At 47.2% G+C, this 27792-nt stretch overlaps 2 long non-coding RNA genes and 2 other non-coding genes across 12 annotated transcripts in view; 1 reads left to right on the forward strand and 3 right to left on the reverse strand.

Moving 5' to 3' along the window:
* The window catches only part of LOC148386888 (uncharacterized), a 39250-nt gene that overhangs the window by 906 nt on the left and 10552 nt on the right, over nt 1-27792 (forward strand). For 2 of the 9 annotated variants that reach the window (XR_015862491.1, XR_015862486.1), the window contains exon 1: nt 3605-5160. The exons of 3 other annotated variants lie outside the window; for them this stretch is intronic. This is a non-coding gene — a long non-coding RNA (uncharacterized LOC148386888). 4 more of the 9 variants (XR_015862484.1, XR_015862489.1, XR_015862485.1 and 1 more) reach the window with 4 other exon arrangements.
* Nucleotides 14507-21420, reverse strand: LOC148386889 (uncharacterized). The gene is made up of 2 exons (XR_015862482.1): nt 21245-21420; nt 14507-21023 (listed from the first exon to the last, which is right to left on the reverse strand). It is a non-coding gene; the product is annotated as an uncharacterized LOC148386889 (long non-coding RNA).
* On the reverse strand, nt 24084-24195 carry LOC148386890 (U5 spliceosomal RNA). Its single transcript, XR_015862885.1, has one exon. It is a non-coding gene; the product is annotated as a U5 spliceosomal RNA (small nuclear RNA).
* On the reverse strand, nt 25074-25237 carry LOC148386891 (U1 spliceosomal RNA). Its single transcript, XR_015862884.1, has one exon. It is a non-coding gene; the product is annotated as a U1 spliceosomal RNA (small nuclear RNA).

The raw sequence follows: 27792 nt of genomic DNA on the forward strand, positions 1-27792 counted from the left end.
GAAGAAAACTTGTAGAAGAAACTAAGTGTGTTTGTTGTTTCACTCGCAGTTTCACTCGTTGTGTTTAACACTGAATCGAAATAAAGGGAGCAAGACGCTCTGAATCCTTGCTCAAGTGTTCTATACATGAGTTTGGCTGGCTGATGAACTGTGACAACGTACATGAAGTACATAACGCACAGGGAGATAAGTACAGTGAAAAGCCGTACCACAGTGAGTTGAGGAAACAACGAAAGATTCAAACATGGCCGCCGAAGATGTATCCAGTTTTATCGACATGGAGACGGTGGACTTTGAAGAGAATTCACGTCGACCTTCATCTTCCAAGTCATCAGTCCACAGTCGATCGAGAGCTAGTGCTAACTCCAAGCACTCGTCATCCTACAATTCCGTTCTGGAGGCAGCTGCCAGAGCCAGAGCTTCGGCTGAAGCAGCGGCAACCAAGGTAGCCTATTCAAGGAAGCAATTGGAAATTAAAAGGCAACGAGCTAGGCTAGACATAGATTTAGAAGAATTAGAAATTGAAAAGGAAGCAGAAGTGGCACGGGTGAGAGCAGAAGTATTGGAAGCAGCTGCAGCTATAGAAAATGAAGATGTGCTAAGCATAAAAAGTCATTTGCCAGCACATGTGGCTCAAAAACGCTCTGAAGATTATGTGCAAAGCCAAACACAGCTCAATGCACAGTCCCTTGTAGCCTACAGTGGAGTCTGGCGCCGCGAACCCACGCATAGTCCACCACCTGCGGCAGCTGAGGACAGGTCCTCACACAACGTCTGCAGACCATCAGTGAATGAGGAACGTGAGGTAAAGGAGCAGTTCCAAGAGGCAATCAACACTCCGTATTACGGCCCCCCATTTCATGGTCCAGTCAGACCTTGTGAGTACAGCCTCCTACGACAGTCATCACCCACACCTACGACACCACCACGCATGGATGACTTCAGGCGTTTGCGTGTTAACCTCAGGCTTCTTCAGAGTGACATCGGAACCCCATCGGAAGACTCAGTCTTTACATGGAGCAAGGCACACATCTGCCCCAAAGCCACCTGACAGTCCACATATGCAACAAGGTCGGTATTCTCCTCCTCATGCTAGCCCTCCACGCATGATAGACTTTGCCAAGTTTCTTGCTCGCAGAGAATTTGTGACTACTGGCCTCACAAAATTTGATGATATGCCAGAGAATTTTAGGGCATGGCAGTCCTCATTCCTAAATGCAACACAAGGCTTAGGTTTATCATATAGTGAGGAGCTGGACCTCTTGGTGAAATGGCTCGGTAAAGACTCGTCTGAACATGTAAAGAGGATCCGTGCTGTTTATGTCACCAAGCCCAAAGCTGCTCTACAACTGTCCTGGGATAGACTGCATGAATGCTATGGCGCACCAGAAATAATTGAAAATGCCCTGTTCAAAAGAGTGGACGATTTTCCCCGTCTGTCTGCTAGAGACAACGCGAAGCTAAGATTGCTCAGTGATCTCCTCATGGAGCTATTAGCAGCCAAAAACGATGGATATCTTCCTGGCCTTGCATACCTCGACACGCCTAGTGGGATAAAGCGTATCGTGGAGAAGTTACCTTCAGGCCTGCAGGAGAAATGGCTTGGTGTAGGCTCAAAGTACAAGGAGCGCTACAGGACATCTTTCCCTCCCTTTTCGTTTTTGGTGGACTTTGTGTATGGCCAAGCCAAGGCTCGAAACGACCCAAACTTCAGCCTGTCCATCAGTAGCCAGCCGTACGGCAAAGGTGAGAAAGCTCCATTCAAGCCAAGTGAATTTAAGACTGCTGTATCTGTGCGCAAAACAGACGTGTCTGGTACCACTGATGCAAACACCTTAATCTCTACGGACGATGGAAAGGAAAACAATGATCCGGCTCGTTATTGCCCTGTGCACAAGAAAACACACCCATTGGAAAAATGCAGATCATTTAGAGCAAAAACATTACAGGAAAGAAAAGACATTCTTAAAGAACATAAACGCTGTTTTAAATGCTGCGCCCCAAACCACCTTGCTAAGTATTGTCAGGCGTCATTGAAATGTGGTGAGTTTGACAGCCAAAGACACAGCTCTGCGATGCACCCAGACACCTCTCTGCCTCCCGATCAATCGGCCCTTCCATAAATAGACACAGTGGCACAAGGCAATTCCCCAATCGAAGTGACATCACGATGCACTAAAGTTTGTGGCAAGGGCAACCTCCCACGTTCATGCTCAAAGGTGTGCCTGGTGTACGTCTTCCCTCGGGGACAGCCGGATCGCTCTGTCAAGATGTATGTCATACTTGACGATCAGAGCAACCGCTCACTGGCCCGCTCTAAATTTTTCCACCTTTTCAAAGTCAAGAGCAGCCTCTCCCCTTACCTGATGAAGACCTGCGCCCGCACCACAGAGATGATCGGCAGAAAGGCGGCGGGCTTACAGATCGAAGCAGTGAACGGAGGCGTGTGCCTAGACCTTCCACCTCTCATTGAGTGCAATGAAATAATGAATAACAAATCTGAGATTCCAACTCCAGAGGTAACCCTCACACATGCACACCTGAAACATCTCGCTCCTCTCATTCCCAAGCTGGATCCTGATGCAGAGATGATGATCCTGTTGGGGAGAGATATGATACGTGCACACAAAGTGAGAGATCAAGTCAACGGTCCTCATAATGCACCTTTTGCCCAGCGCCTGGACTTAGGCTGGGTCATTATAGGCGAAGTTTGCCTGGACAACGCCCACAAGCCAACCCTGAGCGTCTTCAAAATGTGCTTCAAAATGGACGTCCGTCACTTCTCATTCCTTGCCAAAACAGCATCACTGTGAAAGAGAAACCATGCTACGGCGGGGAGGACAAGCATAGCCACACTACACATACGTTGAAAGCATTGCCAGTCGAGGATCAGCTCGGGCAGACTGTTTTCCAATGAACAGACAGTGACAACAAGTGTGCCATGTCCTTTGAGGACGGATTCTTCTTGAAAATTATGGAAAAATAAGTCGCCCAGGATGAAAGGAATAACTGGGTAGCTCCCCTACCATTTAAGTCACCTCGACCTCGGCTCCCAAATAATAGAGCGCAAGCCCTGTCTCGTCTCAGCTCTCTACGGCGCACTTTGAGAAAAAACGCTGAGATGAAAGAGCAGTTTTCCTCCTTCATGGAAAAGCTTTTTGAAAACAACCATGCAGAGATTGCCTCATCCATTGACGACACAAAATAATGCTGGTACCTGCCCTTTTTTGGTGTGTACCACCCCCAGAAGCCTGGGCAAATACGGGTCGTGTTTGACTCAAGCGCCCAACTGAACGGCCTCTCCCTCAACTCAGTGCTTCTCACAGGGCCCGATCTGAATAACACTCTGCTTGGCATGCTGCTGCGTTTCAGGAAAGATCTCATTGCTGTCACTGCGGACATCCAGCAGATGTTTTATGGATTCCTGGTGAGGCATGAGCACAGAGATTACCTCAGATTTCTGTGGCACAAAGACAATGACCTGTCTAAAGAGGTTCAAGAGTACCGCATGCGGGTACACGTCTTTGGCAACAGCTCATCGCCTGCAGTAGCCATGTATGGACTACGGCGTGCTGCCAAGAAAGGTGAAGCAAGGTATGGCACTGACACAACACAGTTTGTTCATAGACATTTCTACGTTGATGATGGACTCGTGTCACTGCCCACCGAGTCTGCTGCCATAGAGCTGCTAGAACGTACCTGTGCCTCACTCGCCGTGTCTAATTTGAAGCTGCACAAAATTGCATCAAACAGTGTCACTGTGATGAAAGCTTTTGAACCTGAAAAACTGGCCTCTGGCATCAGGGCAGCTGGACTATGGATTGTCGCTGGCAAAAGGCTGGTCAGCTCTATCTTCTATCACTGTGTGACATGCCGTGAGATGAGAGGGAAGGTGGAAGTGCAAAAAATGGCTGACCTCCCTCCGGAGCGACTCGACACCTCTCCACCCTTCAGCGATGTGGGGCTGGATGTATTTGGACCGTGGACAGTGGTGACCCGACGCACTCGTGGAGGTGCGGCAGAAAGCAAAAGATGGGCCATTCTGTTCACATGCATGTGCACCAGAGGAGTACACATTGAAATTATTGAATCGATGGATACTGCCAGTTGCATAAATGCGCTACGGAGATTCTTTGCCGACAGGGGCCCAGCAAAGCAGCTCAGGTCAGACAGAGGGACACATTTTGTGGCTGCTAGTGCAGAACTAGGGATGAGGCCCTCACATGAAAAGCAGAACAAGATCTTGAATTATCTCCACAGCAAAGACTGCACATGGGAGTTCAACCCACCACACGCTTCCCACATGGGAGGTGTGTGGGAACGCATGATTGGGGTGGCACGAAGAATATTAGATTCCATGCTTTTGCAAAACAAACATGCTCGCCTGACACATGAGGTCCTGTGCACGCTGATGGCGGAAGTGTCGGCAATAATCAACGCCAGGCCGTTGGTCCCTATTTCATCGGACCCCTCTGCTTCAGTCTTGCTGTCTCCTTCCATGCTACTGACACAGAAGCCAGGGCCTGCTTGCACCTCCGGGCGAGTTTACGGGAAAAGACCTGAGAGCCCAGTGGAGGCAAGTGCAGGCGCTGGCGAACGAATTCTGGAACCGTTGGAGAAATGAGTACCTGAGCACTCTTCATCCAAGATGTAAGTGGCACAGGACACACCGCGACCTTCAACCTGGGGACATTGTGCTGCTAAAGCAAACTCAAGTGCCAAGGAATGAGTGGCCGATGGCTGTAGTCATATCCACCCCCGAGAGCAGCGATGGAAAGGTCCGGAAGGTTGAGGTGAAGACATCATCCCAAGGCATCTCGAAAACTTACCTGCGGCCCATTTCTGAAGTGGTCCTTCTCATGGAAAAGGCAGATTAAAAGTGGACTGAGAAAAAGGAAAGTAGTTTCAAAAGTTAGTGGCATTAGTGTTCTGCCCTCAGAATTGTTTTCATGATGTAAGAAATGTTTTCTATGTAAAGAAGCATACACAATGGTTATTTGTCGTTCGGAAACAAACCGGAAATGTATTTTGAAACGCACCGGAAGCTGCGCATGTTTTTGTTGAAGTGACTTGACAACTGATGAGTTGAGAGACGTTGGCGTTACTCGCGTCATCTAAGCGAAACTTTCTCCTCTCCTTATGCTCACGGAATCAACGGCTGTGAGTTATCATTGTTTTATTGGATAACTTTATTGTTTATAAGATAAGAAGAAAATTTATAGAAGAAACTAAGTGTGTTTGTTGTTTCACTTGCAGTTTCACTCGTGTTTAACACTGAATCGAAATAAAGGGAGCAAGACGCTCTGAATCCTGGCTCAAGTGTTCTATACATGAGTTTGGCTGGCTGATGAACTGTGATAATGTACATGAAGTACATAACTCACAGGGAGATCAGTACAATATGATTCCGCTTGGGGACATAATACGTAAATATAATATTAGTTTTCAATGTTACGCGGATGACACCCAATTATATATGCCGTTATCGATGACAGATCCGCGGGACTGTTGTAATCTTGAGGCGTGCCTTGCGGAGATCAAGCAATGGATGTCTCTCAACTTCCTTCGTCTTAACCCAGATAAAACTGAGATGTTGATAATTGGTCCAACTCATTATCAACACTTATTTAAGGAAACCACTATAACTATAGATAACCGTACTATCACTCAGAGTGATACTGTAACTAATCTCGGGGTAATATTTGACCAAACGCTCTCCTTTCAAACGCACATTAAGAATATAACTAGAATTGCGTTTTTTCACCTTCGTAATATTGCTAAGATTTGTCCGATCCTCTCGACCAGTGATGCGGAAACTATTATACATGGGTTCATCACGTCGCGCCTGGACTACTGTAATGCATTATTCTCTGGTCTTCCTAATTCCAGCATCAAAAGTCTACAGAGTACAAAATGCTGTTGCAAGGCTGCTCTCATGGACAAGAAAATTTCATCACATTACCCCAATATTAGCCAACTTACATTGGCTTCCGGTCCATTTAAGATGTGACTTCAAGGTTCTCCTATTGACCTATAAATCATTGCATGGCTTAGCGCCTTCATATCTCCGTCAACCTAGTTGTTCCTTATGTTCTGTCTCGTAACCTTCGTTCACAAAACGCTAATCGTTTAGTGACACAGAGGGCCAAGAAAATGTCTGTAGGGTCTAGAGCATTTTCTATTCGAGCTCCAGAGCTTCGGAATGCCCTACAAATGGATATTAGAACTGCTACCTCTCTAGAAACATTTAAGACACGTTTAAAGACACATTTCTATGATGTGGCCTTTAATTAACCTGTAGTGGCCCATTTGGCAGGAGTTTGTTTTCACTCCCTCTCCCCATCCCCCGTCCCCCCACCCCTCCCCGGCTGGGAGGTGGTTAGGTGGCACCAAAGCTGACAGCGGCTATCTGGATTCTCGTGGAGCAATTCAGGATGAGGGAACTGCAGCTTATCTTCCTCGAACACACTGCCAGGACAATCGAGGGCACCTCTGGCAGCTCTTTGCTTTGACTTGGACATCCACTTTTTCATTGATTTTCATATTACGTATTTTATGTGCCCTCTCTGCATCCATTGCAGCCTGGTGATCCTGAAAGGTGGATCCTTCCATCGGTGGTCCCTTCTCAAGGTTTCTCATTTTTCCCCTGGTAGGGTTTTTTTGAGGTTCTCCTTGCCCTTTTGGGAGCTTAAGATCAGGGGATGCTTTGAGAATAAGTGTCAATTGTTTGTCTATGTGAAGCCCTTTGAGACTGCTTGTGATTTAGGGCTATACAAATAAACTTGACTTGACTTGACCTGCTCAGTTTGTGGCCAAAGATTCTCTCAGAAGGTAAATTTAAAAACACATGCAAGAACACACACAGGTGAAAACCCTTTTTCTTACTAAGTTTGTGGCCAAAGATTTTCAGAGAAGGGAAACTTAAAAAGACACACAAGAACCCACACTGGTGAGAAAAGCCTTTTTCCTGCTCAGTTTGTAGTCAAAGATTCTCAGAGAAGGGACAGTTCAAAACACATACAAGAACACACACAGGTGAGAAACCTTTTCCCTGTTTAGTTTGTGGCCAAATATTCTCTCAGAAAGTAAACTTAAAATTACATGCTGCTGGATTCTGTCCACAATTTAGGGAGCGCGTTATCTGCGCCTCACGGCAAAAGCCTTTGCCAATCACCTGTTATTCAATTTACTCACTGCGTGCTTGTTTGATTTCTTCAGATTTAGGAAAATGCAAAGACACTGAAGCAGAAATTAGACTTAGGCAGATTGGTTGAGTTCAATCACAATTCTTGTTCAAAAAGCTCTGTTTTCAGGAAAGTGCAATACAGCGCTGGGCCCTTCAAGAGCGGAAAGTCTCCATTCAGAAAAGGCAAAGTCCAAGGTTGTTAGATCAGTTTTATATTCAGTAGCACATTGAGGGATGGGATTGATGGGCGATGAGTCTTCGGGGTGGGGCAAGTTCGAAGGAGAGTCTGCTTCCATGGGAGTGGTGCTGGTTATGGGCGATTCGGTGTGTTGGTGGGGGGCTGTTGGTGTGTGTGTGTGGAGGGGGCTGTTGTCTTCCATCCCGTCTCTCGGCCTTGGCGATCATCTTTGGCCGAGTTCTCGGGTGGCTCCTTCTGGCACCCACTGGTTTTATCTCCACGTGACCTTCCTGTGAACATTCTTCTCCAATCTTGGACATACACTGTCGTACCGCATTCAACCGTATCTTTGCTTTGCTAGGCAAACTATTTCCCTCTGTGCAGAGCGTTCAGTAGTAATCAAAAACTGGCGTCTAGCATTAGTCAAAACATAAGATACAATCAAGTACTCGGTCAAGACGACTCTGGCCGTGTCCATGATTCAGAGAAAAAACATCAGGCATGCATTCCACAGTTCCTTAAGGGTCATTAAGGTATTTAGGCAATATATCAAAAGTCATTTGTTATTTCAAAGTCCTCAGAAATATATATATCAGATCATAAAGTTATAAAAACCTTTCTCATCACCACAAAAATGTCTAGTTATGTCTTCTTTATTGATTTGGTGTGTAGGTATAATTATATGCTTCAAATGTTTCTTTTATTTATTTAATATGTGAATATACTTGTCTGCTTATGTACTTTATTCAATGAGGTTTGAGCATATCTGTTTTTGTAGCTAGGCAGGACTTTTTGTATTTCGACCTCATTCCTTCAATGCAAGAACACACACAGGTGAAAAACCTGTCTCCTACTCATTTTGTGGCCAAAGATTCTCTCTGAAGAGAAACTTCAAAATCCACTATTTGTCGGACCCCACGAGCGGTGACCTTATATGCAAGGCCTTTTTTTTTTGTTTTGTTTTTTTGGCACCACTGTGAGTGGCAGCCTCCCAGCAGTGTTCTCTCTTTTCTAATATTTCCTTCTTATCTCCTTTTTCTTTCTTCCTATTTGTCCATTCGGCAGTGCTGGTGCCTTCTACTGCACCTCGGCGTGTGCAGATTGTTCGGATATGTGTTTTCCCTGGGAGCTGGGATGGCTGCGCACATCGGTCGGGACCGGCGTGACTCTACGATGGCCATCCTGCTCATCCGGCTCATGCTCATCATCCGAGCCTTGGCCTCGCAGCGGCGACCCGTGTGGGAAGTCCGCTCCCTCGTGCTCGTAGGAACCAACGACCTTCGCCGTACCAGCCCAATGGTGACCATCTGCACGTGCCCAGGACGCTGCTCACACGTTTTCTTGTTTTGTGATGTTTTACGGATTTACGACCACGGTCCATTGGGCGACGTTGAACTTGACTGCCCTTACACCTGTTTATGGACCCTATTAGGCTATTTTGTGTGTTTTGAGGTGTTCTTTGGAATTGAGGGGGTCTGGTTAGCCGCTGTTACTTTTCTCCTTTGTCTTGTTGCTTTGCTTTGATGGCTTTTAACTTTCGTGCTGACTGGCTTTCTTTGTCGCACCGTTGTGTGGCAGCCTTATATGAGCCTATTGAGTTGCGCTCATGTCATCTGAGTCTTTTATATACCCGCTCTGTGGTATGAATACTGCTGGGGCCTGAATTTCCTCACCCTCAGGGATCTATAAAGTGTCAATCGATCAATCAATCAATCAATCAATCAATGGACTTGGTCCACAATAGCTCCTACAAGATGTCTCCCGGGTCTCTTAGCATGCTCGTATCTTTGTTTGTTAGCCTTGGAAACTCTATCTTAAGTTAAAGTTAAAGTCCAAATGATTGTCACACACACAACTGGGTGCGGTGAAATTTGTCTCTGCATTTAACCCATCCCCGAAGGGAGCAGTGGGCAGCAGCGTTGCCGCGCCCGGGAATCATTTGGTGAGCTAACCCCCCAATTCCAACCCTTAATGCTGAGTGCCAAGCAGGGAGGCAATGGGTCCCATTTTTATAGTCTTGGTCTTGTTTAGCAGTGTGTCCTCAATTGCTTCCGAGGAACAGTGACACTCTTCAAACTATTCCCAAATCATCTTTACGCCTCCAGCGGGTAGTGCATGAACCCTTTTTGTCTGCTCTGCAGATCTTGGACCAAGCCACCTTGTTAGAGGTGAATCCTCTCTTTCTGAAAAATTTAAGTCTTTAGTCACGCCAATAAATGATGCTTTCCATGCCCAATAGTTTTGCGGTTTGTCATCAAATTGCAGTAAACCAGCGCTACCGTAAACCAGAGTTACCGTATTTTCACGATGAAAACGTGCACCGTAATAAAAGGCGCAGTCTCAGTTATGTGTGCCATGACTGTGTTCAACACATATAGGGCGCACCGCATCATAGGGCACGGGTTTTATACATACAATACACGCCCACACTTGCCCCTTTAACGTTCTCATGGCGCTCTCAACTACGTCCGACTTACAACAACACACACGCAAGCACGCACGCACGCGCACACGCACACGCACACGCACACACGCACACACACACACACACACACACACACACACACACACACACACACACACACACACACACACACACACACACACACAGTGCAGTGACTCTGCAATACACATAGATACCAAATGGTCAGGTGACACTTTCCCGCCTTTCCCGGACAGTATGAATCCTTTTGACCTGGAGATGGGGGGGTGTTGTTAGATCTGCTGAAGTGCCATGTGTCATTAAACAACTCAAGATCTTGCTACCGTATTTGCCGGTGTATAGGTCGACTCGGTGTATAAGTCGACCCCCTAAAATTCGACGGAAATTTACGATTTTATGATATATCCTTTGAATAAGTCGAGCTCAATTGTTGCATTATATTAAACTTCAAAATTCAATCAGAAATATGCGAAATTTATTGACGAAATGTGTTCAAATTCCGGGAGGCCGTGCGCATGCACAGTGGCCTGAAATAACTCCAGCCGAGCGGATCGACTGTTTATAAGCACCGCGGAGGAGATCGCGGAGCCTCATTCGACTTCCAGCGGCCGGCGAGCTCGCGCACGCCGCCCGTCACCACCGGGAGGCCGGAAATAGCTCCAAGCCGAGCGGATCGGCACTTTATAAGCACCGCGGAGGAGATCGCGGAGCCTCATTCGACTTCCAGCGGCCAGCGAGCTCGCGCACCCACCCGGCACATCCGGGAGGGCGTGCGCACGCGCCAAGTGGCCGAAAATAGCCCCCGCCGAGCGGATCGGCTGTTTATAAGCACCGCGGAGGAGATCGCGGAGCCTCATTCGACTTCCAGCGGGCCGCGCACTCGCGCACGCCGCCCGGTTCAAATTTTCTAAGTGCAACACACAATGAGATGCATGAGAAACGGCCTTGGTTACCATCACATTTGAAGCGATGAATACGAAGTTAAATTTTATGACTCGGTGTATAAGTCGAGGTCGATTTTTTTCGGTCGATTTTGGATCGAAAAAGGTCGACCAATACACCGGCAAATACGGTAATAAAGAACCAACCGTTACCCCACATCTTAGTTTTCCTGACCCAACAACGGACATCATCAACAACACGCAACAGCCGTTGGTGGAATCGAACCCGCACTTTCTTAACTGTGAAGCGGTGTTAGGATACGGATTCTAGTTATTGATCCATCCATCCATCCATCTTCTTCCGCTTATCCGGGGTCGGGTCGCGGGGGCAGCAGCTTTAGGAGGGACTCCCAGACTTCCCTCTCCCCAGCCACTTCATCCAGCTCATCCCGGGGGATCCCAAGGCGTTCCCAGGCTAGCTGAGAGACATAGTCTCTCCAGCGCGTCCTGGGTCTCCTACCGGTGGGACATGCCCGGAACACCTCCCCAGGGAGGCGTCCAGGAGGCATCCTGATAAGATGCCCGAGCCACCTCATCTGGCTCCTCTCAACGTGGAGGAGTAGCGACTCTACTCCGAGTCTCTCCCGGATGACCGAGCTTCTCACCCTATCTCTAAGGGAGAGCCCGGACATCCTGCGGAGAAAACTCATTTCGGCCGCTTGTATCCGAGATCTCGTTCTTTCGGTCACGACCCATAGCTCGTGACCATAGGTGAGGGTAGGAGCGTAAATCGACCGGTAAATTGAGAGCTTTGCCTTTTGGCTCAGCTCTCTCTTCACCACAACGGACCGGTACAGGGTCCGCATTACTGCCGACGCTGCACCGATCCGCCTGTCGATCTCACGCTCCATCCTCCCCTCACTCGTGAACAAGACTCCGAGATACTTGAACTCCTCCACTTGGGGCAGGATCTCATCCCCGATCCGGAGAGGGCATTCCACTCTTTTCCGATCGAGGACCATGGACTCGGATTTGGAGGTGCTGACCCTCATCCCGACCGCTTCACACTCGGCTGCGAATCGTTCCAGCGAGAGCTGGAGATCACGGCCTGAAGAAGCCAACAGCACCACGTCATCTGCAAAAAGCAGAGACGCGATGCTGAGGTCCCCAAACCGGACCCCCTCAACGCCTCGGCTGCGCCTAGAAATTCTGTCCATAAAAATTATGAACAGAATCGGTGACAAAGGGCAGCCTTGGCGGAGTCCAACCCTCACTGGGAACGAATCCGTCTTACTGCCGGAAATGCGGACCAGACTCTGGCATCAGTGATACAGGGACCGAACCGCCCTTATCAGTTGGCTCGGCACCCCGTACTCCCGAAGCACCCTCCACAGAACCTCCCGAGGGACACTGTCGAACGCCTTCTCCAAGTACACAAAACACATGTGGACTGGTTGGGCGAACTCCCATGCACCCTCGAGGATCCTGCCGAGGGTGTAGAGCTGGTCCACTGTTCCACGGCCAGGACGAAAGCCACACTGCTCCTCCTGAATCCGAGGTTCGACCTCCCGACGGACCCTCCTCTCCAGCACCCCTGAATAGACCTTACCAGGGAGGCTGAGGAGTGTGATTCCCCTGTAATTGGAACACACCCTCCGGTCCCCCTTCTTAAAGAGGGGAACCACCACCCCAGTCTGCCAATCCAGAGGCACTGTCCCCGATGTCCACGCAACGTTGTAGAGGCGTGTCAGCCATGACAGCCCCACAACATCCAGAGCCTTTAAGAACTCCGGGCGGATCTCATCCACCCCCGGGGCCTTGCCACCGAGGAGTTTTTTGACTACCTCAGTGACTTCGACCCCAGAGATTGGAGAATCCGCCTCAGAGTCTCCAGGCCCTGCTTCCTCAATGGAAGGCGTGTAGGTGGAATTGAGGAGGTCTTCGAAGTATTCTCCCCACCGACTCACGACGTCCCGAGTCGAGGTCAGCAGCACGCCATCCGCACTGTAAACAGTGTTGACGTTGCACTGCTTCCCCCTCCTGAGACGCCGGATGGTGGACCAGAATTTCCTCGAAGCCGTCCGAAAGTCATTCTCCATGGCCTCACCGAACTCCTCCCACGCCCGGGTTTTTGCCTCAGCAACCGCCGAAGCCGCGTTCCGCTTGGCCATCCGGTACCTGTCAGCTGCCTCCGGAGTCCCGCAGGCCAAAACGGCCCGATAGGACTCCTTCTTCAGCTTGACGGCATCCCTTACCGCCGGTGTCCACCAGCGGGTTCGGGGATTGCCGCCACGACAGGCACCAACGACCTTACGGCCACAGCTCCGGTCGGCCGCCTCAACAACGGAGGCGCGGAACATGGTCCACTCAGACTCAATGTCCCCCGCCTCCCCCGGGACGTGGGAAAAGCTCTGCCGGAGGTGGGAGTTGAAGCTCTTCCTGACAGGAGATTCTGCCAGACGTTCCCAGCAGACCCTCACAGAGCGTTTGGGTCTGCCAGGTCGGACCGGCATCTTCCCCCACCATCGGAGCCAACCCACCACCAGGTGGTGATCAGTTGACAGCTCCGCCCCTCTCTTCACCCGAGTGTCCAAAACATGCGGCCGCAAATCCGATGACACGACTACAAAGTCGATCATCGAACTGCGGCCTAGGGTGTCCTGGTGCCAAGTGCACACATGGACACCCTTATGTTTGAACATGGTGTTCATTATTGAAAATCCGTGTCGAGCACAGAAGTCCAACAATAGAACACCGCTCGGGTTCAGATCAGGGGGGCCGTTCCTCCCAATCACGCCCTTCCAGGTCTCACTGTCATTGCCCACGTGAGCAGTGAAGTCACCCAGTAGAACGATAGAGTCCCCAGAAGGAGCGCTCTCCAGCACTTCCTCCAGGGACCCCAAGAAGGGTGGGTACTCTGAGCTGCTGTTTGGTGCATAGACACAAACAACAGTCAGGACCCGTCCCCCCACCCGAAGGCGGAGGGAGGCTACCCTCTCGTTCACCGGGGTGAACCCCAATGTGCAGGCGCCCAGCCGGGGGGCAATAAGTATACCCACACCTGCTCGACGCCTCTCACCGTGGGCAACTCCAGAGTGGAAGAGAGTCCAGCCCCTCTCGAGAGGGCTTGTACCGGAACCCAAACTGTGTGTGGAGGCTAGTCCGACTATATCTAGTCGGAATCTTTCTGCCTCGCACACCAGCTCGGGCTCCTTTCCAGCCAGAGAGGTGACATTCCATGTCCCAAGAGCCAGCTTCTGCAGCCGGGGATCAGACCGCCAAGGTCCCTGCCTTTGGCTGCCGCCCAGCTCACATTGCACCCGACCCCTTCGGCCCCTCCCACAGGTGGTGAGCCCATGGGAAGGGGGACCCACGTTTCCATTTCGGGCTATGCCCGGCCGGGCCCCATGGGCGAAGGCCCGGCCACCAGACCCTCGCCTTCGAGCCCCGCCTCCAGGCCTGGCTCCAGAGGGAGGCCCCGGTGACCCGCGTCCGGGCAAGGGAAAACAAAGTCCATTTATGTTGTTCATCATAAGGGGCTTGGGTGAGCCGTGCTTTGTCTGACCCCTCACCTAGGACCCGTTTGCCATGGGTGACCCTACCAGGGGCATGAAGCCCCCGACAACATGGCTCCTAGGATCATAGGGGCACGCAAACCCCTCCACCACGATAAGGTGACGGGTCTAGTTATTGATCCGACTCCAAATTGCGATCAACACTTAACACATGAGTCGCTATGTCCTAATCCACACACTGGCGCACCTAACAATTTTGCGAGTTCGTTCTGTCAAAGAGAAGACCAATTGATCAGTCAGACCGAATTTACCAATTGTTTATTCCTGACAAAGCAAGCTAATACAGGCGCCTGGGTCCCGGGTCCCTCACACTGAAACTCGTGTGTTCTTGTAACCATCAAGAGACCACACATTCTTCCGGGTTGCCCAGTTATAAAGAGACACAATATGAATATTCAAACACGCAAAACATTGTGTGATGATTGGTCGATGGCTGTCTCCTCCCCACTGGATGTTGTTGCTGAGTGCAGCTGTTCTTGTGGTTGAGTTCTTCTTGCGAAGCGCGGCCACAAAGTCAGGGGGGTCGTTCTCATTTTTTCACCTATCTCGAGATGATCTCGTCAGCTGCACGTCTTTCTCGCTCTCGCCTGACCAATATATCCTGTTTGCACAACACTTAGAAGAAAATAACTTCGTGCAAGTTGCCTGCACATTTCTTTTTACAAGCACAGCCACTACTGGAGTTTATATTGTCGTAATTGTATATATATGTAACGCAGCCTGAATGAAATATGTTTGCAAACTCCCAAAAGCACATTTCCCTTTAATCCCTCTCATGACCTCATTTATGAGGTCATCACCCGTTACTCTAGCAAGCAGTTACCAGCACGCTGTTGGTCCTTTCTTCCTCCCGCGGCTCATGTTGAGCAACCAGGGTATATTGGCCAATCGGTGGCAACGGGCCAACGGTTTTCTCGATCAACCGGACAGTGAGTGATCTAATACATGGAATACAACAACAACCGCATAACACCATAATTGTAGTAAAAATAGCCACAGCAACACGCACAGTCATGATGAGCCCTTTCCAGTTTCCGAACGTCTTCATCCAATCAGACCAAATATCGGTGTGTATACCTGAATGATCTTTCATCTTTTTGTTCAGTGTCCTTAGTCCTTCTAACGGCTGGGTCAGTCGGCCCCCTGGTGCCGTGTTGTTTGGGATGAAAGTATAACATGCATTACCAAACATTCCACACACACCATGCTTCTCAGCCAATAACATGTCTAACGCAATTCTATTTTGGAGTGTCATTAATGACGTTGCAGCCAATTGTTCATGAACTGCAGAAAATGATTCAGCTGTATAAGTCGTTGGACATTGTAATAAACGTAATTAATACGGTCTACATTTTTATTGGGAGTGATCCACAAGAAAATACTTTTGAATCCAGAGGCTACTTGATTAACGAGTTTATACTCATCTGGCACACCCCGGGGCACTCCTATAGCCTCAATATATGTTGGATCATTGTCGCTCAACCATGGGGGCAAAACGTCTCTTTTGCCTCGCTTCAGGAGCCCCGCCAGTGGGGACTCCAGGTTCCAATTGAGATTCTGTATTTTAATGGGGACAACCACCACAGGCATTATCAAAGACACGAGGGCACAGATACCTGATGCATTCTTCGGCAAGCGATTATATAATTTGTCATCACCACACCATAACCAGATGGCACTGGTCTTCCTCTGCTCCTTCCATCACTGCTAGGTGAATTCTGGCATGTCCTGTTAAAGCTTGAAAACAAGTGAATTTGGGAAAAAAAACTTTGTATATCACAATTACAAATTGAAACCTACTCACCCATTTTACCACTCCCCCCTTTGACACATTCACCCAATGTGTCATTACGTATCAAAAGGAACCTGCAAAGCGTCCCCCCTCATCACCACACTCATTATAGCCAGGCCCGTGGAACCTCTAGCTACCATCTGGGCCCCGGGACCATCACCCCAAGTCCTTGAAACTTGACTGTCCACCACACACTCGGCAACACAAACAAAAATTATCGCACTCCTGTCAGTGAGCGTATAGCCCTGCTGACAGCGGACATTTGTACACACAAAAAAAAACATCAAGTATAAAACTAAAAACAGTCATAAAATGAATCCTGGCGCCCGCGGATCATGTCCTGAAAACCACGTCATCAATAAGTTCATCATAAAAACTAAAAGGGCAAGGGTTAACATATTCTTGTAAATCCAACACAAGCTTTCCACGAACGCAATCGACAACCTGCAAGAATGAAAACAAGTTATGCAAGCAACGCGCAATCCGCTCCTTGGCTGGTGGGTGATGCTGCAAAAAAAATCCAGTCACACAGAAAAACAAAGCAGAGTGTGCTGTTGTCGAAAACACGCTCAAGCGTCAAAGAATTGGTCACTGTCCACCTAGTCCGTCACCCCGTCGGGTGAGCTCAAAGTTGTCACACGTCAAATTGTCCAAAGTCTTGATGTTCGATACTAGTTCTGTCTTGTCTGACCATATCACTGAAATGGGCCTTCTCCATCGCACCGTTTTGTTGTCGATGGTGCCCCTAATTGATTATTGAGCCATGGTTCCGGTCAGAACTCATCACTTACCAGTTCCAGACCTTCCAATCTGTACCACCCCTTCAGGTGAAAGGAATTTTATCCTCAATTGCAAACACATCACCACAACTTCAGACCTCTCTGGCCAATCATACTGCGCACACGCAGTCATAGACGATCACATGCGCACGCACCCATCCACACACTCGCAGACACACACATCCGTCTCTATCACTCAGCTCTCCTCCCACACTAAGCAAAGTTAGTATGTTAGTGTGCAGGCAAACATTGACTCCTAATAGTAACTCTTCACATTTGGACATACTTGTCAAAATGACCTTTTGTAAAATCTCCAATTCAATTTTCCATAAACTCGCCCATCAGATTCATTGCAAATTGTCATATATGTCTATCTGGGGGGCCAACTGTGGGACCCGCGTTTCAGGGGAGCCTCCATAACCTCAGATTGCTCCTACAAACTCGATCTCTATTACTTATCCTAATTAAATTCAATAAAGATGGGTCAGACTATTCCCTCTGGCTTTTACGTCATCATTTGGCTCGCCCCCTTTTTCCTGTTTTCTAGCTCAAATATGTTTCTCAGTCTGCTTTTCTTTATTGCCCCTCTTGGCGAGTCTCACCCCCCCTTTTTTTCTCTTCCTAAAAATCCTGCCTGTCACACCATCCAGCACCTCTCCCTGCTTCCTTAAGTAGTCACCTATTTCCACTCCTTTCATCCACTCCCTCGCGCGGTCTGCCCCCCTCTGCAAAGCTGCAGCTCCACACAGGGAGCGCCAAGCCCTCCCCCTCGAATGGGCAGTTTTTAATGTAATTTATGTCATTTCTGTCCAGCTCTTCTATCCTCAATCTCCCTTGCTGTCAATCCCTGTTAAAATGCCAAAATGCCCCCGTTCCTCTTGACTGAATCCACTTTGGTCCAAATGTCTTATTCTAAAGTCTATCTAACTCGACTTCTACTTCTTAAGCCTGACGAGCCAAAATATCAGATCTCGCTCTTGTTTCTTATCGTTTTAACCTATTTGTTTTATCCAAATCTGTTCAATCTCTGACTATGATGCTTTTCTCTGTAGCTCTTCGCATTATTCAATTTTTATCAAATCTCCTCAGTTCTGTCAAACTCAGTGCACAATGAAGCTCCTGTCCACCTTGACCCAAGCTCCACCCAGTTTGGTAACGCCACAGCAAGGAGTCCGATTTGGCCGTCGGACACTTCTTTTGCAGCACCTCACACTCTCAAGTTGGTGTTCTTTTGTGGTTGCTTCAGAGCCAACCCATCCATCACTCTCGAATGAGTCCATTGTTCAAATGAGTCCATTTTCATCTTTGTGAGTTCCTCCGCTTCTCACTGTCTTTTCTCGTCCCCGAGGATGTTGTCTTTCCTCCAGGGTGTACTTGCCCCCTCCAAGCACAACAACAGTGTTTCTTTGTCCTTGCCAAAGGTCAAAGGTGCCTCAAAGCCAGGCACCGTTTTGTAGTCGTCCACAGCTGCAGGCGGAGTCTCGGGATCGAGTTTCAGGGATCCTGGCACTGAGAGTGACAGACTGGGACATCAAACTTGTAAGACTATTTCCAAATGTAGCTGCTGCCATCAATTCACTAGTAACGTTTGTTTACCAAATGTCAAATTCTCCTAGTATCAGCGATCTCGTCTTTATATTGTAAGTCCTGCAACTCATCCTATTTCCGACTTTTTAGTCTATAGTTCCAATTTAATGCGACAGTACATTGTGTCTTCAGTATCATTATTCAAAATTAACTTATCAAGGTCTGCGTTCTACATCTACCCCTGATCTACGTCTTGACCTCTCAAACGTTATTACCTGTGTCATGCTTGCTCAAAAATGTGCCTCAGAATATGGTGCTGTGAATTTCCAATCTCCCCGATCTAATTGGATCCCGCTTCTCAGCTCTTCTTTCTCATGCTCCTGTTAGCCTGCAATTGTCCAAATCAAAAATGTTATTTTCTTTTAATTGTCTTTCTTTTGAACCTCTAAATCGCTCGTGTTGCTAACCTATCTTTATCATTATTTACGAGTGAGCCCCCCTTTCTTGAACATTCTCTGATCCATGCCGTCTTCTTCCTCACACGCCCGCACCCACACAGGGTGTGCACATAAACGCACACACCGAGCGCGCACACAACCGCTCAATCTCACTGTTTCAAACATTCACTGAGAAACTCACACTGTCCCTGCCCCGCCCGCAGCCATAGCACCCCCCGTGCGTTGGGGGCGCGGCATCAATGTTGACCGGTTACAGGCTGGCCATTTCCTGCCACAATCATGATACCGGCCCACCGCCCGCACGAGCATAGCACAGGCCCACGCGCACAGCCCAGACCTGCGACTACGCGCGAGTGCAGGCACGCTCATCAGTCTCAACCTCTCAAAGGGCAGGCCAACTTTGCTGTTGCGCCCTTCATCATGTTCACATTCGACATCTTTCAATGTCTTCTACACAACATTTGTTGTATCTTATTCTCATCCTATAGTAACTTTCTGTCACACTCCTTATTTTCTCTACTGCCACAACTTGCTCATCTTAGTTTCTCTAACCAACTTAAACACATAAACCTTTCTTGTACACTTCTCAATTTCCCTATTATCGCTCAAAAGCCTCCTAAACATTCTCCATTACTGATTTCTTCCATAGAACACACATCTCACTCACACACACTGATATACACACCCACTCATGAGGATCCTCTGCGCGCACACACACACGCTTCACCCAATTTGGTTCATTTTGGATATTTTAGCGGTCTGATCTCTCACAGGAGGAACTGTTACCACCGGATATTTTTTGAGGAGGCCTCACTTCCCCTCGGGGATCTCTAAAAAACCCCAGCTATTTGAATACGATCATCACCGCACCCTTGTCCGCCACAACAAAGCACTAGGTCCCTGACCTATCCGTAGTACGCGTAAGTCCCTGACTTTACCGTACACGTTACACACGTAAGTTCCAAACTTATTCACCGTATGTATCTTAACTTCATGCATTGTTTGATCTGAACGACAGTCTCCTCTTAAATTTCCTCTTTCAATTTGCAGCATTTCGACTTATAGTAACAGGTATTCTGCTTACCTTATCGGTGATGAGCTCAGGGTTGAGGAGACGTCGTACCAGCTCAACGTTGTGCGCTTATTCCAAACGGTTCGCCGACCGGGAGACAGTGTCCCTGACACTGTCCGGTGTCTTGGCTAAAGACCACGAGTTGTCAATTACCCTTCTCTTGACATCACGTCCGCGGTCACCAAGAAATTGTTAGGTTACGGATTTTAGTTATTGATCTGACTCCAAATTGCGATCAACACTTAACACATAAATTGCTATGTCCTAATCCACCTTGGAGCCCACCGGCCCCCTCCTTTCTTGAACATTCTCTGATCCATGCCGTCTTCCTCCTCACACGCCCGCACCCATACAGGGTGTGCACATAAACGCACACACACCGAGAGCGCGCACAACCGCACGTACACACACACACACATCCGCACGCACGCCAATACACAAAGCACGCACACAGAGCTCAGACGAACGACGACAGACTGACACAAATTTTACAGAGATTACGCACGAACACTGAACACACAGACAAAATAGTTCGAATCCATCTCTCATGTAGCTTCTTTGCCACTTTCTATCGGTCAATACCACTCACAATTTGCGCTTCTACATCAGCATACATTCCTTCAATCTCACTCCATTCATTCCTCTCAGCACACACTCGTCTCATCACACACACTCCCCCCAAGTTGGTTCATTTTGGATATTTTATCGGTCTGATCCCTCACAGGAGGAACTGTTACCACCGGATATTTTTTGAGGAAGCCTTACTTCCCCTCGGGGATCTCTTAAAAACACCCCAGTTATCTAAGAACGATCGTCACCGCACTTTTGTACGCCACGATGAAGCACTAGGTCCCTAACCTATCCTTAGTACGCGTAAGTCCCTGACTTTACCGTACGCCTTACACACGTAAATTCCAAACTTAATCACCGTGTGTATCTTAACTTCTTGCACACCTTATTTGATCTGAACAACAGTCTCCTCTTAAATTTCCTCTTTCAATTTGCAGAATTTCGACTTATAGTAACAGGCATTCTGCTTACCTTGAGGAGACGTCGTACCAGCTCAGCGTTGTGCGCTTTTTCCAACCGGTTCGCCGACCGAGAGACAGTCTCCCTGACACTGTCCGGTGTCCTGAATACAGACCACGAGTTGTCAATTACCCTTCTCTGACATCACGTCGGGGTCACCAGGAAATTGTTAGGATACGGATTCTAGTCATTGATCTGACTCCAAATTGCGATCAACACTTAACACGAGTCGTTATGTCCTAATCCACACACTCGCGCACCTAACAATTTTGCGAGTTCGTTCTGTCAAAGAGAAGACCAATTGATCAATCAGACCGAATTTACCAATTGTTTATTCCTGACAAAGCAAGCTAATACAGGCGCCTGGGTCCTGGGTCCCTCACACTGAAACTCGTGTGTTCTTGTAACCATCAAGAGACCACACATTCTTCCGGGTTGCCCAGTTATAAAGAGACACTATATGAATATTCAAACATGCAAAACAACATGATTGGTCGATGGCCGTCTCCTCCCCACTGGATGTTGTTGCTGAGTGCAGCTGTTCTTGTGGTTGAGTTCTTCTTGCGAAGCACGGCCACAAAGTCAGGGGGGTCGTTTTCGTTTCCTCACCTATCTCGAGATGATCTTGTCAGCTGTACGTCTGTCTCGCTCTCGCCTACCGATATATCCTTTTTGCACAACACTTAGAAGAAAATAACTTCGTGCAAGTTGCCTGCACATTTCTTTTTACAAGCACAGCCACCACTGGAGTTTATATTGTCGTAATTGTATATAGATGTAACGCAGCCTTAATACAATATGTTTGCAAACTGCCGAAAGCACGTTTCCCTTTTGCGGACATGCAAACCAGTTCCCCACCGAGCTGCCAAAGAGTACAAATATTACTATATTGAGTCAAATACAAACCAGATTACGGATACAGTGGCGCCTCAGTTTTCGACCACTATCCGTTCCAGAAGGCTGTTCAAGAAGTGAATCATTCGAATTCCGAATCATGTTTTCCCATTACAAATAATGGAAAAAAAAAATCCGTTCCAAGCAAAATAAAAACCGCCTTTTTTAAGCATTTTTTCATTTGCACATTTTTGTCCGATCGCGCAACTGCAGCGCGTCACCGACCGCAAAACTGCTGGTCACATTATTGTGACAGAGCGGTCGCTAAAATTTACAAAATATATTTAAAGTCCTGATGTACTTTCCAAAATTTAAGTGGACCTCAGTGCGCAGGGAGCTTAATTTGGTCCGATCGCGCAACCGCAGCGCACCGGGCGCTCACTGTCGCATTGCTTTAGGGGCGTCTTTGTGTTTTAGGATGGCTTTACTGCTCCCACTTGCTTCCTTTGGAGGCACGATTAGAGTTGATGCAATACTCAGAGTAACGAGAATGTAATAATGAACGGAGTCAGTTGGGTCCTCTCGGCTCATCTCGCGAGGTTCGACAACCGAATTTCGTCCGACATCCAAAAAAATCTCGAATTTTTTGTTCAAATACTGATTTGTTTGAGAACGGGGACACTCAAAAACCAAGGATCCCCTGTACAACAATTTAAAACCAACTTTTGACGAGGATGGGATGTGAACCCAGGTGTGCAGAGCACAACGGATTAGCATTCCATCGCCATAACCTCTTGGCCACCTCGTCTAGTTCGTCTTGTGTTGACAAGTCACGTTACGTACGTTGTGCCAAGACACTTTGGATGAAGATAATGAAAGTCCGACTAGGATGTGATTTGAAATGATGAGTGGAGAGCACAATGGAGTAGCAACCCATCGCCTAAATATCTCAGCCATCGCATCTCATGCATGAGTTGTATGGGCGACATGATGTGTTATGTACGGTTTAGTATAAGCCGCAAGGTAAATGATACGATACTTTAGATGTGAAACGAAGAATAGCTAAGCCACAAAAGAAGTGACACTGTCAACAAAGAAAAACGTTTTTTCAATGTTGTCTCACCCCAAATCTTTGGGATCATCGGATCTGCAGAGTTGGATAGTTCCACCAACATTTTAACATCAACATTCTTTCATAGTTTGCCTGGGTGTCCTGGCTGAAGATCCTAAATAAAAGACCCTAAACTCATTGTATGCTATTGCATGATCATATAGCGTTGTGGCCGCAGCATCGCCGGAACGAATCTGGGTCACGGCTAATTCGATTACCTTGCTGAACTTGTCTGTTGTTCACTGTTGCCAAACAGCCTTCTGTTGAACACATGCTTCCAGACATTACGTCCACCTACGTTTTAACATCAACTTTATTTTATAAAGTTCTTCCTAATTCATCTTGGCGAAACTCCCTCAGGCGTTCCCATCTTTTTTTTTAGGCCTGACTGCCACGAGGCAGCGGTAGACACACAATTATGACCCTGAAACGACACGCCCAAACCGACTATGATATTAATCAGAATTCATTAATCACTGAAATCCAGATGAGATCCTGCCCCAAGTGGAGGAGTTCAAGTATCTTGGGGTCTTGTTCACGAATGAGAGCAGGATGGAGCGCGAGATCGACAGGCGGTTCGGTGCAGCGTCAGCAGTAATGCGGACTCTGTACCGGTCCGTCGTGGTGAAGAGAGAGCTGAGCCAAAAGGCAAAGCTCTCAATTTACCGGTCGATCTACGCTCCTACCCTCAACTATGGTCACGAGCTTTGGGTCGTGACCGAAAGAACAAGATCCAGAATACAAGCGGCCGGAATGAGTTTCCTCCGCAGGGTGTCCAGGCTCTCCCTTGAGAAGCTTGGTCATCCGGGAGGGACTCGGAGTAGAGCTGCTGCTCTTCTACGGTGAGAGGGGCCAGATGAGGTGGCTCAGGCATCTCTTCAGGATGCCTCCTGGACGCCTCCCTGGGGAAATGTTCCGTGCATGTCCCACTGGTAGGAAACCTCGCGGCCGACCCAGGACGTGCTGGAGAGACTATGTCTCTCGGCTGGCCTGGGAACGCCTTGGAATTCCCCGGACAAGCGGAATAGGATGGATAAATGGATGGATGATAAACGAGGTTTTAAACGTGATTGTCTGTCTGCACTCGGCATAATTTCTCTGTTTATGTGAACATGTTCACATATGTGCCGGTATGAATTATATGAACGTATGATTGTTGCACGGAGTATGATAGAGGCGGCTATCCGTTGCAATATTGATATTTTAACAGAGAAAGAACGCTCTGCTTTCGCAGAGCATCAACAAATTGAGATATACTCTTATTGTTCCTCTCCACGGAAATCTTTAGTAAAAGGCGAAAGATTTATTCGATCTGAAGAGAAACGAGTGATCTGAAAATCTGAGTCAAAACGGGCCAAATTGCAGCAACCATTCCTTCTAATACAAACAATAGAAGTTGATGGATTCACTATACTTACAAGGACTCAACCAAAATAGAAGGTTTAAACGAGTATTTTTTGTTCATTAATGTCTCACTTATTTTAAACATTGTTGGCGCACAGGATTGTAGGTATCTGATCGAACACTGACGGCGCTCGTTCTTTCAAACAGCATCACCTATATATTGGGCGTCTATTTTGAGTATTGAAGGTAAAAACAGTTGTATGTCTTGGTACGTGTACTTTTGGTCTGAGAGAACAGGAAATGATCCCATCCCTGTGTTTTATTTGAAAATTTGTAATTTCATAACTTTATTCAACACAAATCGGGAAACAAAATACGATCGTAATTTCTCAAATGATTTCTCAAACTTCAGAAATGCTCTATGTCTCTCTTGTGTCGCAAATAATTGAGGCTTTTGACGTTGCTGGCATGGTTTGGAGTGTAATTCACCTCCGCTGCGTTGGTGGCGTTTGATATTTGACATTAGAAAATATTTCTGTCATTTTACTTTAGAACGTAAAAGTTGTTTTCTAGAAATCCATACTTGTGATGTATGAGGAACAACAATCGTGCGCATTCTTAAAAAGACAGACCTACAGCCGACAAAAAGGTTTTGATACGTTCATATCATATGATGAGTCAGGAACCTGGTAATTACATATTATTTTGCATTTACTAATTTGGTGAATACAGTTTAGCGAGCAAATGCACAGTTCCAGAGTACAGTTAATAACATGCTCAAAACCGTTCAGTGTGTCACAGCATCGCAGACCTAAACTCCATGTGCGTACTACTGCACTTGATTTTTGTTTTAATCAGAAAGACCAGAGGAGAGCGCGAACACAGTCCCCCGCTACCAGAAATAATGCAGTCGAGATTCCCACAGTAGGGGAATTTGCAGAAGGCAGCACAATCGGAGTGCAATGGCTGAGCCTCACTTTGGGTAAACCACCTTCTTGATCACGGTGTCTCCCCTTCTAGGTAGGTATGAACTGTACAAGTTGCTGGGCCGACGTCTTTACCGCACACGCCATCTTCAGTCACGGGCTTAATTGCTAAAAACGTGTGGCACACATACACACTCAGTGGATGAAACAGGATTCGTAGAACTTTTTAAATAGTACCTTTGGTCATTACAAAACTAAAGCATTATAAATTAAGTGAAAAATAGATTAAGAAACACTATCATCATGCTTTGCTTCTTTTTCTACCCTTCATTGCCCCTACCCCCACGCCTTTGTTCACCTCCTTTGTCTTACTCGCCATCTAGTGGTGATGGCAGCAACCATAACAAACCATAAAAAATAAAGTAAAAATATCAGCAAAAACATGCCTATCATGCATTGACTCTTTTAACCTGAGAACCCTAAAACTGTATCAATTTGTATTTATTGAAACGTCCAACATTACCATTGAATTTTTTTTTTCTGAACAAGTTTTGAAAATGACAAATATATCAAATAACTATAACATAAATAGTTCACAGCCACACGGCCCCAAGCACCGGCATCGACTTCCAGGCGTGTGGCGGCGTGGACTTCCATCCCCGGAGGTGGTACTTCCAGCCACGGAAGTGGAAGAGAGCTCTATAGAATAGGACCGGGTGTGCGTAAAACCCATAATAGTTTTTCAAACCTTCTGTGTCACTCCAAATCATTAAATCCTTCAAACTAGTGGTAGAGTGTCCGCCCTGAGACTGGAAGATTGTGGGTTCAAACCGGCCGTGTCATGCCAAAGACTATAAAAATGGGACCCATTGCCTCCCTGCTTGGCACTCAGCATTAAGGGGTGGAATTGGGGGTTAGATCACCAAATGATTCCCGAGCGCGGCACCGCTGCTGCTCACTGCTCCCCTCTCCCCCAGGAGATGGATCAAAATCACACGGGGATGGGTTGAATGCAGAGGACAAATTTCACCACACCCAGATGTGTGTGTGATGATCATTGGGAAAAAAAAAAAAACTCTTCGTCCTCCGTGTCACTTACAAGCAAAGCCACTAAAGATGCCGGTAGTACATGGGGCCTTTCGTCATCTTCATCATCCCGTGATCAAATCCTTTGTCCTTTAAGTAAACAACCGCCGCGCCGCTGACGTCACTTGCAGTTCAAACTACAGTAACACCTACATCACAGTTCGTTTATCCGTTTTTCGTTTTTTTTTTTAAATTTTGAAAATTTGTGACAAAAAATCACATACAAGTCGCTCCTCGGTATAAGTCGCCCCCCCCCCCCCCACCCAAACTATGAAAAAAAACGCAACTTTTAGTCCGAAAAATATGGTAATGACAACACACAATACAACACAACACAACAATACGGACCTTTCCTTTAAAAAAAATGTCTCTACCTAACACAGAAAGATAATGGGAGAATGTGTCACAATGTGAAGGAGATGTATTGGGTCATGCAGAAACAAAACAAAAACTATTATTTAATGTTAGACACATTATCCACTAGGCTACTTTCCTCTTGACATTCATTAAATTGACAACGAAGGGACTTGAACCCCTTAATCTTCTGATCCAAAGTCAGTTAACTTCACTTGAATCGAGGCTGTAGATTTACTGTATATGCTCAAAAATCATTGCACTGCTATCACTTGTCAGAATTTTCTGTATGGCTATCTGGCCTAATGGATAAGATTTCAAATCTAAACAGGTCTTCATGTCTAATGTATCATCAAATTGAAAGAGGAAAATATAGGTAAACTGTTTGTGTGCTGTTTTGATCTTTGTTGTGGTGACCCCAAATGTCAGTGACAAAAGCCAAAAGAAAGAGGCAAATTTTTCATCTGATGTACAATTTTTAATTTGTTTCTCTTGACTCCAGTCGAGCAACCTGTGCTTGCTGATATTCACAATCCCTGCTTACTTTGCTGCCCTACCCCTTAAAAGAAGAAAAAGTTATTTTAGTTTGAGCAACCTGCTCCCTACTGAAAATAGGGTTTCCAACTAAGGTTTCCAACTAGGACGAGGGTTTCCAACTAGGGCTAGAGTTAGGGTTAGCGCTAGTTTGGACTAGGTATATAAAAAGTCTGCCCCACCTGAGGACCGAAATCTTGACCTTCAGATTGTGAGACTGACATGCTAGCACCTGCACTAATGAGGCTGTGCATTTGCGCTTTTACAATTCTTTTTTACTGTAAAATTGATCCAACCACCAGCCATTTCAATCAAACTGAACTTCACAGAAAGAAAAAGTGACTTTTAGTCTGAGCATTCTGAAACTAGGGTTTCCAACTCGGGTCCAACTAAGGTTTCAAACTGTGGCCAGGGTTTCCAACTGGGGTTTCCAACGAGTATGAGGGTTTCCAACTAGGGCTAGAGTTAGAACTATATAAAAGTGTGCCCCGTGTGAGGGTCGAACTCACCACCTTCAGATTATGAGACTGACACGCCAACGAGGCTATGCATTTGCAATTTGTGCAATTGTTTTTTACTGTAAAAATGATTCAACCACCGCCCATTTTGATCAAACTTAACTAGGCTAGGGCTAGGATTTCCAACTAGGACTAGGGTTTCCAGGTAGGGCTAGAGTTAGGGTT

This window comes from Syngnathus floridae, chromosome 14 (genome assembly GCF_059516105.1).
Source record: "Syngnathus floridae isolate MCC-2025c chromosome 14, RoL_Sflo_1.0, whole genome shotgun sequence".
In the NCBI taxonomy this organism is placed as follows: domain Eukaryota; kingdom Metazoa; phylum Chordata; class Actinopteri; order Syngnathiformes; family Syngnathidae; genus Syngnathus; species Syngnathus floridae.